The sequence below is a fragment of the Melospiza melodia genome, chromosome 26 (assembly GCF_035770615.1).
Source record: "Melospiza melodia melodia isolate bMelMel2 chromosome 26, bMelMel2.pri, whole genome shotgun sequence".
NCBI lineage: Eukaryota > Metazoa > Chordata > Aves > Passeriformes > Passerellidae > Melospiza > Melospiza melodia.
The window spans coordinates 488,488-502,416 of record NC_086219.1 but is presented as its reverse complement, the minus strand read 5'-3'; positions in this window follow the sequence as shown (position 1 = coordinate 502,416).

Sequence of the window (13,929 nt, the reverse complement as noted above, 5' to 3'; positions counted from 1 at the left end):
GCCGCCGCCAGCACCGAGGTCACGGCGTGGCCCCGCCGGCCCCAGCGCGCTCCGGGCCGGCGCTCGGCGGTGGCGGCGGGCCAGGGCCCTCCCCAGGCAGGGTGGAAGGCTGGAACGGCGAGCTCTGGAGCAGGGCTGGGGCTCCGGGCTCACAGGAAGGGCCGCGCTGCTCCCGGCTGCCGGGCCCCGCACGTGGCCGGAAGGTTCTGGAATGGCTCCAGCCCGGGATGCTCCACGCCCTGCTGGGGCTGCCTGGCCCGGAGATCACAATGAGCTCCTTCCTCAGGGTCAGGTGGAGCTTCCTGCACGTCTGGCTCTGCCTGCTGCTGCTTTTCCAGGGGCTGCACTGAGCACAGTCGGGATGGGTCCTGTGCTGGTGTCCCTGCAGGGCCTGGATCCATCCATCCCCTTCTATTCCCATCCCTGCAGGGCCTGGATCCATCCATTCCCTTCCAGGGCCTGGATCCATCCATCCCCATTCCTGCAGGGCCCGGATCCATCCATCCCCCTCTACTCCCATCCCTGCAGGGCCTGGATCCATCCATTCCCTTCCATCCCCATCCCTGCAGGGTCTGCATCCATCCATCCCCCTTCCATCCCCATCCTTCCAGGGCCTGGATCCATCTATTCCCATCCCTGCAGGGCCTGCATCCATCCAGTCCTTTCCATCCCCATCCTTCCAGGGCCTGGATCCCTCCCTCCTATCCCTGCAGATCCCGATCCCATTCCTTCCTTCCCTCCCTCCTCACAGCCACGGATAAGTCAGGATGCTCCCATCCCTCCCTCCCTCCTATCCCTCCAGTCAACAGGAGCTTTCCCCTTCCCATTGCCCTTTCCCCTTCCCTTCCCCTTTCCGCTTCCCCTTTTCCCCTCCCCTCCCTAAATCCAGTGCCAAGTGGTTCTCCTGCACAGCAGGAACCTGGAATCCTGCAATGGTTTGGGCTGCAAGGGACCTCAAAGATCATTTAATTACAGCTAAATCAATGCACTTAAGCATCAATTAAGTAGGAAAATCCAGGTTTTCTTTCCACAAGGGAATTTCCCTCTGGTGCTTCTTGCAGATTGAGCAGCCAGGCCCACTAAAATCCCCCTCTGGAATCACTAAAGATCCTCTCTGGACACCAGGTTATTTTTCATTTACCTGAAGAAAGCTTAAAAGCTTAAAAAGCTTGTTCTTTATAATATAAATATATAAAATATAGAAATATATAAAAATACATATAAACTCTCAATATAAAAATATATATAATTTATATATTTTTAATATATATATACACACACACACACACACACATATATATATATATATATATATAATTTAAAAAAAAATATATAAAATATAAATTCCAACCCCAAGGTGATTTTTCTGCTGACTGCAGGAGCTGAAACCTGGATGAAACCCACTCCAGGATGGGAAAAGCTCTGCAGAAATGAGGCTCAGCAGCAGCAGGCTCGCCCTGAAAACTCAATCTTCCCCAGATCAGGGCCAGGGAAGGAGCCAGCAGCTCTGAAGGAGCTCACCAAAGTGCTCTCATTTATTCTTATTACCAGGCCTTGCATGCCAGCTTCCCTGGAAAGATCTTCTGGAAAAATATCCAGAAGGAAATTAGATTTAATAAAAAGAAAAAAAATCAATCAGAGCCTCCCTCTCTCCCAGCAGTTCACAAATCAGCTGGATCAGAGCCAGATCATTTCTGGCTGGGGTTTTAGGAGTGAGGGGCTGGGTTTGCTCCTCATTTCCCAGGTGGAATTCACTCTGGAGAATTCCTGGAGTTCAGGCTTGGTGCTGGCCTGTGCTCAACACATTCCCAAGAATATTCCCAGAAAATCTGGCCCAGCAGAAGCAGGAATGTCTCAGCATTCACTGAGGAACAAGCAGCAGAATGTGATATTTTCATTATTTTTTTCCCCTGAGAATATTCTCGGGGCAGGTTCGTTTTCCCTGTGAGTCCTGTCAGGTTGAGCAGGCATGAGTGGCAGTAACAGGGATCAGAATTCCAGAACTCCAGAGTCATTATCCCGGGGTTTATTATTATTTGTTATTATTTATTGATTATTCCCTGCTGGAATGGCACCTGGGGGTGCTCCTCTGTCCCCCAGAGCCATCCCCAGCCATGGGCAGAGCTCTGGGATCAGCTCAGGCTCTTCCTCCTCCCCCCTTTTTGGGGCTGCTAAATATTCCCCAGTGATTTTCCTGCCTGGCTGATGCCATTTTTATAAATAGGCTGCTCATGCATTTATTATCTCTCCTTTGGAGGCACAGTGTGACACAGAGCTGTCTGTTCCCAGCTCGGAATGCTCCTCCAAATTCCCAATAAATCAGGAATCGCTGCAGCACCGTTTGAGCTGCCTGTCAGAAATGGGGTGAAGGATGAGAAATCCACATTTAGAAAGAACTTCCAGATCTCCCTGTCCCAAACAGCTCCAGAGCAGGGACAGGACTCAGAGAACTGGCAGGGATGGAAAAGGAGCTGGGATGGGCCCTCCTGGTGGAAAAGGAGCTGGGATTATGGAAAAGGGGCTGGGATGATGGAGAAGGAACTGGGGGTGATGCAAAAAGAGCTGGGATTATGGAAAAGGAGCTGGGATGATGGGAAGGGAGCTGGGATGGGCCCTCCTGGTGGAAAAAGAGATGGGATTATGGAAAAGGAGCTGGGATGATGGAAAAGGAAATGGGATGATGGAAAAGGAGTTGGGATGGGCCCTCCTGGTGGAGAAGGAGCTGGGACGATGGAGAAGGAGCTGGGACGATGGAGAAGGAGCTGGGATGATGGAAAAGGAACTGGGATGATGGGAAAGGAACTGGGATGAGCCCTCCTGATGGAAAAGAAGCTGGAATTATGGAAAAGGAGCTGGGATGCGGCCTCCTGATGGAAAAGAAGCTGGAATGATGGAAGAGGAGCTGGGATGTGGCCTCCTCGCTCCACCCTCTCCCACCAGGGATGCTCCAGGTCCCTGCCCGGCTCCAGGCAGAAGGGAGGGCAGCAGCTCCGTGTGCTCTCCCCGCTGCAGCTCCGTTTCCAGGAAAATTTGCCCTTTCACAGTTGCTTCAGTGAAAATGTCAGCGAATGCCAAATGCCTGGAGCCACAAACGCCGGGCGCAGGAGAGGCTCCATAAATCAGGCAGCAGTTAGTGGGAAAAAATCAGGTTCCAAGGAGCAAAGCAGTGGGATACGGGGCTGGTTTTTGTTTTTCTGGGTTTTTCCCCCCTCCTCGAGGCAGGGCAGCAGCGTTTGAGTTCATTATGCGGCGCAGCAGTGCAGGAATCCGCGGCATTGTCGGAGCGCGGCCGCGTTTCTGCGGGCCGGGCGGTGAGCGCGGCTGCGGGCGGAACAAAGGCGCCCCGCCATCCCCTCCGCCTGCCCACAAAGGCCGGGGGGCTGGTGGCCCAGCCGGGAGCCGGGCGGGCACAGCTGTGACCAATCCAACACAGCTCCCCTCAATATGGAGTGACCCCGGCGCTTTCTGCAACCTGCTCCGGGCTCATCCCGAGCGCCCGCACAAAGGCTGCGAACAAACAAAACCTTTGTCAGCACTTCCAAGGCTTTCCCTCCCAGGGAAAAAAAATCTTAAATATTTCATTAGGCTCTTCTCGTGCCTTTCTATTTCCTTTCTTTTTTTTCTTTTTTTTTTTCTTTTTTTTTTTTTTTCTTTTTTTTTTTTTTTTTTTTTTTTTACCTGCTCTGGGTTTTAAACCAATTTTTTTAAAAAAAGCCAAAGTGGACATGAAAACTCTGGGTGAACAAATGATTCAAGGAGAGGTTTAAAGGAGCGGAAACTCCTCCTGCTGCTGTCCTGGGTGGAATTACAGAAGGAAAAATAAACTCTCCCAGGCGGAATAGTTTTTAAATGAAACTAAACTGAACTTTAGATAAGTTTTGGAATAGTTTTTTTTGTTTATTTAGGCAGACCAGCACTGAGAGGCTGCAGCCAGAGGGGCTGGGGAGGTTTGGAAAAAGCTCTTGGGTACTTGGTGGGTGCATTCCACATTCCAGCACTTGGGTTGGTGGGAGATCCCAAGGGAGGTCATGGAACCATGGAATGGTTGGGTTGGAAGGGACTTCAAAGTCAGCTCATTCCAAACCAGGGACACTCCAGCATCCCAGGCTGGCCTTGGGCACTTCCAGGGATGTGGAATCACCTGTGCCAGGGCCCCACCACCCTCCCAGGGAAGGATTTATTCCTAATTCCCCAGCCAAACCTCCTCTGCAGCCAAAGATGTGAAGGCTGCAGGAAGAGGAGGTGGGGAAGGAAAGGGCAGAAGTTCCATCCCATCCCATTGATCCCATCCCACTGATCCCATCCCATCCCATCCCAAACCTCCCAATGACCTTTCCCAGGCTGGGAGGGCTCCCTTTGCTCGCCAGGCTCTCCCTCCAATCCTGAGCTCACAAACATTACAAACATGAAACACTTTTAATAACTCTGCCCTGCCGCAGAGTCCATTCTGCTACACTAAAGGACTCTGACAGCACTTTTCCCTTTTTTTCCCCTTTTCCCCCCTTTTTCCCTGCCCAGTTCCAGGAGCTGCAGAGGGGAAGGAGCCAGGCACAATGGCCTCAACTCCTCTTTTGTTTCAGCCTTGATTTGCCCCCCCCTTTTAAGGACCCTCCTGAATAATTCAGTGTTATCTCTCAGGATGATGCTGGATTATTACAAGGCTTCCTTCCCTCCCGTCCTCCCCCTCCTCCTCTTCCTCCTCCTCCTCCTCCCCCCTCCCTTCCCATAACCTTTAAATTCTTTTCACACGTGAATGGGTTCAAAGGAAGTCGTGGAAGGCAAACACACAACGAGGAGGTTGCTGCTCTGCCCCTCTGCTGTCAGCTTGATAAATATAATGTGTCACCAATTAAAAACCCATTGCCATTCTGCTGCTGCAGCCCGGCCTCGTTAGGGCCCTCCTCCCGGGGTGGCTCCCGGGAGCTGCTGCTATCATTGTTGATAACAGAGGAGCTGCTTTTTCCCATCCCGGGCCATTTCAGGCCTCCACATTGGCATGTAAATAAGTTATTCACCCGGCATCACTTGCTGATAGAAAAATGACCATGAAACTCTTTGATTTTGGGTTTGCTCTTGTCACCGGCGCACAATGAAATCAAGAGTTGCAGTTTTCTGGCCGGGGCTTGTGGAGGGCTTTTATTATTTTTTTCCCTCCTTTTTTTTTTTTTTTTGCCTTTTCTCTTTCCCAAGTCTCCCCTTGCAGCATTTGTATGGAAATGGTGCCATCCCACAATTTAATGCCGGGGTTGACCTGCGAGGTGTCCCCACTCCAACAGAGCAGATCCTTGTTTATTTTTGCCCTCCCCAGGAACATTCAAAAACAATCTGGGTCACGCAGGAAAAGCTGTTGGCTTTTCCCCCTCCTTTTTTTTGGGCTCTCAACGCCTTTGGAGAGGAGAAAGAGACCCCTGGACTCTTCCCCATGGGGAATCTGGGACAGTCCCACAGCTCTGCCTTGCCCGAGGGTGCAGCCAGGGAAGTTTTCCCTGGAATATTGAATTGATGCATTCCTTCAGCTGCTTTTCCCAGAGGGTTTGCATTCCCCTTGGCAGCTCCCAAATCATTCCTGTTTTTCCCTTATTCTGCCTCAATTTCAGGGTGCTGGGCACCTTCCCCAGCAGTCAGAGCTCGCCCACAGCCTCTGGGAACTTCATTCCATGGCAGCAAACCCCCGGGGAGCTTGGTGCTGTCACTGCTGGGTCCCAACACAGCAGCTGCCAGGTGAAGGGGATTTATACTGGGGCAAAAAGCTGATGGGAATTCATTGGAAAACTCCAGGGAATCCTTTGGGTGAAACATGGAGATTTACTGTGGTCAGAGCTCCTCATTTCCAATTTAAGACCTGCAGTGCTTTAAGATCTCCACACCACCCTGAGCTGGGACATTTCCAGGCAGAAACCACCACCACCAACAACATCTGAGGCTGTTATTTATTTTTTTTCCTCTCTGTTCTGTGTTGCTTGGGGTTTTTGTTGTTTGCTTTTTTTAACTTCAGCAGAGCTTTTGCGGAGGGATGGGAGAATCTTTCATTCGGGGGAGCTGGGCCCGGCGGTTTGAGTGATAAAGATGCTTCTGTGCAGCGTTTGAAGTGGAAATTCATGCAGATTTGGAGCCTGGATGCTCCCAGCGACGTTCTGGGAAGCTTTGCTTGTTAGATCCGTGTAATAAAAGTTCCTCCCTCCCAGGCCAGCCCCGCTCATCCCGGCCTCTCTCCGGGCACAGTCTGGAATCTCTGAAGCTCCCCCTCGCCTGCCAAGCACCACCTGCACCAGGGGGAGTTCCCTGGAGCTGGGAGACAAAAGGATTTGCAATCAAAGCCTCGGAACAGGAGGGGAAAAAAGGAAGGAAAAAAGGCATCAAAATGTTTTTCCACGTTCTTGGCTGGCTGGGAAAGAACTGTGGGGTTTTCTTGCCTCATTTACAGGGAATGGGAATGTCTCCCAAATTCTCTTATCTCCCCTTTTGGTGGGAAGAGGATGATGGAATTTAATCCTGTGGGACACAAATTTGCCTTTCTGGGCAGCGTTGTCATTGTTTGGCTTCCAAGAGTACGTCTCTGCTTTGGTGTGGAAAAATCAGGATTAAACCTGGTGGGTGAAGCAGAGGGAAGAGAACAAATTGGAATTCTTACCTTGGATTCCCAATCTCCTTCCTCTTTTTTAACTCAATGGGTTTTGAGGAAGTTGAGAGGTAAAAAATTCCACAGCAAAAGTCTGTGAGTGAATCAGGGCTTTGGAATGAGATGTAAGGACCCTTCCAACCCCAAACCTGGGATTCCAACCCCAAACCCTGGGGTTCTATAAAGAGAATTTCATTTTTCCAAAGTCCTGAAAGAGAGGGGGGAGAAAACCGTGGGGGAAACGAGAGGGGAGATGTGGGGTGAGAAAATCCATCTGGGGATGGGTGGGCAGGGCAGGACAAGAGTTTTGCTCTCCAAGGAAATCCTTTCCCAGCAGGTTTGGGCCAGCAGGAACAGGGGAGGAAAGAGAACTTGAGGCATTCAGGAAAACGCTGGAAATGCTTTAAAATTACAATTACAACTAAATTACAATTATTACAATTAAATTACAATTCTTGCGCCACCTGAAAGGCCTTTCTGAGCTCTGTACCCCACTCAGGACCAGGGGATGACTTTTCCCTCCCTCCTCCCTAAATGATCCCCTTCGCCTTTGGTTTGCCACCCCCAAACCCAGGCTGGAGCCCCAATTTTCCGCCACTCCCGCCCCTGCTGCTGTTGCCTCGTTATTCTTTAACGTCCCAAGGCCGGGTTTCCCTGCAGAGCCCCGGGCAGGAGCCGGGAATGTTTGTCCCGGGAATGTTTATCCGCTGTCCCAGCGCCGGGGTCACCCCGGGGATTGTCACCCGAGCCACCCTGCCCTCCTTAGGGATGCACCGGGCTGTCAGTAACGAGGCCACGAGGTTTATTCTCCCCATCTCAAAAGATAATCTGGGAATAATTGGGACTTAAGGAACTGGTGGGAATCTGATTTTTTGGCGGCGCTGCCATTCAGGAAACAGATGGACATCTTATTTCGCCCTAATTTGATGGGCTTGCTTGACAAAATGGCAGAGGTTGCACTTTGCTACAATAATCAGCTGCCACTCAGACTTTGTAAGGGGCTTGTGGAGGTTTCTTCTTAATTAGAGCGTGGCTCCCTGTCGGGGAGGAGGTGATTCCCAGCAGCTTCCCTGCCTCTGGAGCCTGGAAAAGAGAGGGGAAAACCGAGGGGGTTTTCGGGTTTCTGTCACATTTGAGGGTTTTAAAAAGTCTGGTTGGGAAAGTGGAGCTTGGGAGGGAGCTCATTGTGCGGGGATAATGAATTCATGGATTTGCTCCCTCTGCCCCGGGGCAGCTTTCCCTGGGCTGGGGGGCGCCTTGGGAAGCTTTGGAAAGCCTCGGGATTATTCCCGGGTTTGCAAACCCCACTTTTCACTTGTAAAACCTTCCCAGTGCTGCCGTTTAACCCCTGACCTCCCGTGCTGCTTCCCATCCCTCTCCAAAGGGGATCCTCTGGGATCCCAGCCCCTCTCAGGCTGCTTTTCTCACTGTTCCCTCTGCAGCTAAAAGCCCGCTGGGAGCTTTGTTAATGAGGCAGATATAATTACCCCCACCCCAGGGAAGTGCCGGAGTCACCATCCCTGGAAAAGCTCAAAAATTGAGGATTTTGGTGGCACTGGGAGAAATGGTTTGGTGGGAATGCTGGGGGTCTTGGCTCCAAGGTTGGATTTCAGGATCTTGGAGATTTTGCTAAACTTTTCCAAAAGGTTTGGGACTTTCTCCCAGACTTAACGACTCTGTGATTCTGTGTTCAAGCCCCTCAATCAGGTGCTGAAGGATTAAAGAGCCAGCCCAACCAAACTGCCACCAAACCCAGACATCTGATGTCCTTTTTGCCTTCCTCATTCACGTCCCCTTGGAGACTCCATTTTTACCTTTCCCCAGCAATTTCTGTGGGCAAAGCTGAAATTATTGAGCAGCCCAGGAACTCCAGACTGGGAGAGGGTCCTGCCCCATTCTGCACAGGAGGAATAAAGGGAATTCCAGAGGGATCTGTGGAATGGGAGGTGCAGGATGCACAGACTTCCCCCAGGGGCTTGTCTGCCACTCTTGGCTCTGCTGTTGGACATCCATCAATCCCTGGATATCCATCAATCCCTGGATGTCCATCAATCCCTGGCTGTCACTAACTCTGCATTTCTTGGTGTTTAGGAGCAGTGAAAAAGGACCCATTGAGCCCTTTTGGATTGGAAAGGGACTTGAAGGTCATCCTGTGCCCCCCATCCCATGGGTCCCACTGGCCCAGGCTGCTCCATCCAACCTTGGTTTGGACAATTCCAGGGATGAGGAATCCACAACTTCTCTGTGCCTCTGGTTGTGGCAGTCCCTGGTTGTGACATCACCCTGAGCCTCTCTACCACTTCTTCCCCTAAAAACCATCCAGAGGAGCAAACCCTCCTCCTCCATGGAGATCCTCACTAAAAATCGATTTCTCCTTGCTGCCCATCAGCTCAGGGATGTTTTTTTTCTTTGCAAACCTCCAGGGTGACCTTCACACTCCTGCAGGCTGCAGAGGAGCCAAAGTTTACAGCAAGGTCATTCCAGCTGCTCCAGACACATCCCAGGCCGTGCAAGGGATCCCAGGAAACTCCTCAGGGATTCCAGAGCCCTCCACCCACCTCGGAGCATCCCCTCTTGATTTATTCTCCCCGCAGATGAGGTGGTTGCAAAGATTTCAAGAAGCCCATCTAATGGAGTGCTGGAAATGATAAATCAGTGGGGCTTTGTAAAGGTTATTACTTTAAACAAAGAGGGGCTTGAATGGAGCCAATTAAACGGCACCTGAATTGATAAACAAACTGCTTATTGTCGGGGGCTATTCTGCAGCTCTGGGGGTCCCCCCTCGCTGGAGGCCTGGGGATAAATTTACATGTGATTGGAGTTTAATGGGCCGCAACAGGCCTCCCATCCCATCGCCATGGCAACCGGCCCTTTCTCCAGCTTTTAAACAGTCTGCACTGGCCTTTTATGATTGTCTGCTGCTGGCAGCCCGACGGGGTGGGCCTGCCTTGTAGCAATTTGTTTCTGTCCCCGGGCACGGCCCGGCCAGGCCATGAATATATCTGGGGGGACACGGCGACAAAGGGCCGGGCCGAGGGGGCTCCATGGAGACCCTGGCACTGGAATGGTGACATATGGTCCGTGCTGACCCCGGGCAGCCCCACAATGAGCAGCCCTCAGCTCCTTTTTGGTCCCCGGCCCGCTCAGGCCGGGCCTATTCACGGCTAGGCCGAGGCGGCGGGGCCTAGGCTGCTCCCCCCGGCGTGTCTGGGGGCTTTGCTCCCGCTGAAACCTCAGCACTAAAGGGAGAATGGAAGAGGGGAGGAAGGAGATAAAGGCAGGAAGAAAAGGCTCTCCATGTCCCAGAGATGTTTGCTTTCCACTTGATTGGAGGCTGAATGGGCGCGGGTCGCAGCGGGAAGAGCTCCCAGGGTTGGAGTGCCAGAGCGGTTTGGGGTCAAAGGGAGCTGAAATCCCAACCAGGGCCATGGGCAGGAACATCTTCCACCATCCCAGGGTGCTCCAACCCGCCCTTGGACATTTCCAGGGATGGGGCAGCCATGGCTTCTCTGGGAATTCCATCCCCGCCCCTCATCACCCTCGCGGGAGGGATTTCTTCCCAATATCCCATCTAACCCTTCCCTCTGGCAGTGAGTTTTCATGGAGCAATGGAATAAAGCCACAGGGATGCTGATTTAATCAGAATATTGGCATTTTTCACCCTCCCTGTGTCCCGTCCCTCCATTCCTTGTCCCTTTCCAGCTCTTCTGGAGCCCTTTTGGGCACTGAAAGGGGCTCTGAGCTCTCCTTTTCTTCTCCAGGTGAACATTCCCAGCTTTTGAAGGGGGATCAGGCTGACGGTCCCCCTGGCCCTGGATCCCACCTTGATCCCCCTGGATCCCACCTTGATCCCATCTGGATCTTGCCTGGATCCCCCCGCTGGTACCACAGCCAGCACTGAACACATCCCGCAGGTACAAGGGACTGCAGGATATCCAGCCCAGCCCCAAATCCCGTTTTTTCCAGGTGACTCAGGTGTCAGAGCCGCTGGGTTTGTCCCTCCCTGACCACAGCAGGCACCTCGTGACTGTAAAAGCTGATTTCTGGTAAAGGCCCCACCTGCCAGCTCTGCTCAGTGACCCCACAAACCAACGGGATTTGCATGTGGACACCTAATCCTTGGCTGTTCTTCCTCAAAGTCTGAGGGAGAGCCCTGGGCTTGGATCTCTGGTGAAGGAATCTGGGAGTCAGACTCATAAAAGTCACCAGAAGGAAGCTGCCACACCAGTGCTGTGCAGGGAGAACAAACTGGCCAAACTGGGCAAGGAAACAATCTTTTAAAATCAGGAATTTCCCAAATAAAAGCTTCCTTAAGCAGGGAAAATGAAAAATCCCCTCAATAATTGATGTACCAAACTTTGCAATGCTCACAAAAATGCAGAATTTGTGCCTGCAGAGGAGAATTTCTCCCAAGGGTGGCTGAGCCAGGATGCTGGGGGTGCTCTCAGAGCTCAGCTCCTCCTCACTGCCCTCCCCAGCCCTGGAGCTGGTGTGAAGGGCCTGGAATCAGCTGCATTCCCCCTTTCATCTCAGGGTGTGACTTGGTGTCCAGCTGCACTGCCAGGGCCCGTTATTCCCTTATTTCCTGGCAGTTTGGTGGCTGCAGGCACAAATTCCAGTGTTTCCTCTTTTCCCAAAGTGTTGTAGCACTTGGACAGGGAATTCCTGCAGCCAGGAGTGTGACAGAGCCATCCCAGAGGCTGCTCTCCAGGAGATCTCTTCCAACATCTCCTTGGGACACAAAAATTCCATCATTTTCTCTGCCCTGATTCCTGCAAGGTGCCTGAGGTGCAGGTAAATGCCTTTGCAGCAGGGTCTTAAAAATGATGGCAATTAAACCAGTGAAATCCCCTTTGTGTGGGGAAAAAAGCTTATTTTCATTAATATTTTATTGATATTTTCACTAATATTTTCATTAATATTTTATTAATATTTCCATTAATATTTTCATTAATACCACCCAGAGTTGTTCTCAGCTGGAGATTTAACGCCTGAGTTTGAAATCTCCCAGTTTCTCCCAGGACAAAACAGCTCTTCTCCTTGGAATTTGGAAATTCTTTATTTGGAACATTGCACCCACTGAAATTCATTATTTGGGATATTTATCCGCCTGTTTTGATGTGGTTTTGGGTTCTTTAAATCAGTTTTTGAAGGGGTCTTAGCCTGGATCCATGCAGGGCAGGCAGGAGGCAAAACTCCCCCCAGGACACCAAAATTCCCTCTCCTTCCCTTGCCATTTGCTTGGGAGGGATTTTCCTGCCAAGTTTATGGCCAGGCCTTGCATTTGAAAGGAAAATTGCCCTTCTTGAGCTGGTGAGAGCAGGGGAAGAAACAACACAAAGCAAAAGGGGAGGTGAAAACCTGGCCAGAGGCTGCCAGCTGCAGGAGGAGCCCGCGGCGTGTCCCGGATTTTCCCATCCCAGGCCGGAATTCCGGCGGGTTTGGCTTTCTAAACAGGATCTGGGCCATGCAGGACATCCCCAGCCCTCAGCAGGATGGTTTCATCAGCAGGGAGGAGGAAAGGAAGGTGCTGAGGGTGAGGATGGAGGGGAGGAAGTGACGCCAATCCCGCCCCACGTCCCGACATTCCCCCCAAGTTTGGGAAGGAGCCCTGGCCTGCTCTTTGTTAATTATCCCCACATCCCTCCTGCTCCTCAGCATCAGGGCAGGCTGAGGTTGTTTACCCAGCCCAGCTTTTCCTTGGTATTGCTGTGAGAGGGGAGTTTTCCATTGGAAATCTGGGAATTTGCACCCGGAGGGAAAGGCCACCATAAGGAACTCCGTCCCCAGCGAAGCCTCAGCCACAAAGCCACAGCAGAAGGCTGAGAATGTTTTTGATTGGGATGAAAGCAATAGAAATAACCCCAAAGAAAGGAGGAAATCCTGGTTTATGGCATCCATTTGGTCCCTAATGGGATCATTCCCGCCTTTCCCGCAGCCTTTCACATTTGGGCCGGCCATAAAGGGCCTTTTCCTCCTCTCTGCCCTCCTTCCCTGCCCAGATGGCTGCTCCAGCCTCCCACGCCACCTGACCCTTGGAAAACCCTTTCCCAAAGCTGCTGCCTGCTGCTCTCTGCATATCCCAAAGCTCTCTGCTCCAAATTGTGGGATGAAGCTTTCTGGGACTTAGAGATGAGAGGTGTTTTAAAAACTTTAATTCTGTTTCCAGTGTTACATGAAGGGTGAGACAATACAGATGTTGTAATTCACGCTGTTACAATCAGAAGCTGAATATTTTTTATTCTACAAATTCATGTCCCACACATAATATTTTTTATTCACCCTGCAGGATAATCACTGTCTGCCATAAAAACGTTTCCAGGCTCCCAGAGAATTCCGTGTGTGTGTTCCACAGGAAAAAACAGCTCCAGCCCTGTAAACACAGCCTCTTCCTGCCCTGCTCCAGCACACAGCAACGCTGACCCAAATTTACCCCTTTCCTCCAGAAATCCTCCTTGCTTTCACACATTTCCAGCCAGGTGGAAACGCCAGCTGCTCTCTGCAGGGCTGGGCTGTTCCAGGACATTCCCAGCCTGTCCTGCTGGGGAATTTCAGTGTTTGGAGGGGCAGAGTCAATCCTGTCCCACACCTGGGGCTGCACGTGTCTGACACCAGCAGGAGCTGGCAGCAGAGCCCTGCGGCCTCTGCAATGTCACAGGGGGAAAAATGAGAAGGAATCGCTGCTTAAAATGGGGGAAATCTGATTTTTTTCAAATTAATTTCCGCGAGTTCTGTGCTTTTCTTCCCTTGCAATGCATTAAACCCTCAAAGGTGGAGGGAAGGGCTCCTGCTGAATAACCCCAGGGTCTGGCAGTGTGTGAGGGAATTGTCACCTCTGTCACCTCTCTCTGTCACTGCAGTTTCCCTGGGTGCCGCCTCCTCACCTGGCCAGGTGTGAGCCAGGGCTGCGTTAAGGGCAGGGAATTTGGGGACAGCTCTGGGGTCAGTTTGGCACAGCTGGAGGAGCAGGGACAGTGCCAGCCCTGGGGACAGCCACACAAGGAGGTCCTTCAGCCCAGAGCTGCTCCCAGCGATTCCCCAGGATGCAGAATCCCCGAGGGCTGGGACACACGTGTCATAATGTGCCACCAATGGGGGATTTGGGGTCAGCCCTGAGCCCTGGGATGGGGCATTTGTGCAGGGCAAACCCAGCAAATCCCTGCTCTGAAAAACCCAGCTGTGCTCCGGGGGCTCAGCCTGTGTTTGTGAGGAATATATCGGTTTGAAATGCAATTTAAAATGTAATACCAAGTGTAATTTAAAGTGCAATTTAAAGGGTAATTTTTCACCTTTTCTAGCAAAGAGATGGA